Here is a 223-nt window from a genome sequence, read left to right on the forward strand (position 1 = left end):
GTTCAAGATGAAGAAATGACTGCAGAGACCGAGGCCGAAGAGGTGTCTTGCCTGGCGTTGCTGTGCGGGTAATCAGGACACCCTCAGCGCGCCATCAGAGCACAATTAGTGAACCATCAGGTTACCAAGAGCCTTCTGTCGGTCGCCACGTCCTTGGGTCGCCAGCGGTGCGGAGAGGGACGCGACTGATAGCCCCATTCCCACGTCAACTGCACGGCTACCC

Source organism: Penaeus monodon, chromosome 25, assembly GCF_015228065.2.
Source record: "Penaeus monodon isolate SGIC_2016 chromosome 25, NSTDA_Pmon_1, whole genome shotgun sequence".
NCBI classification, from domain to species: domain Eukaryota; kingdom Metazoa; phylum Arthropoda; class Malacostraca; order Decapoda; family Penaeidae; genus Penaeus; species Penaeus monodon.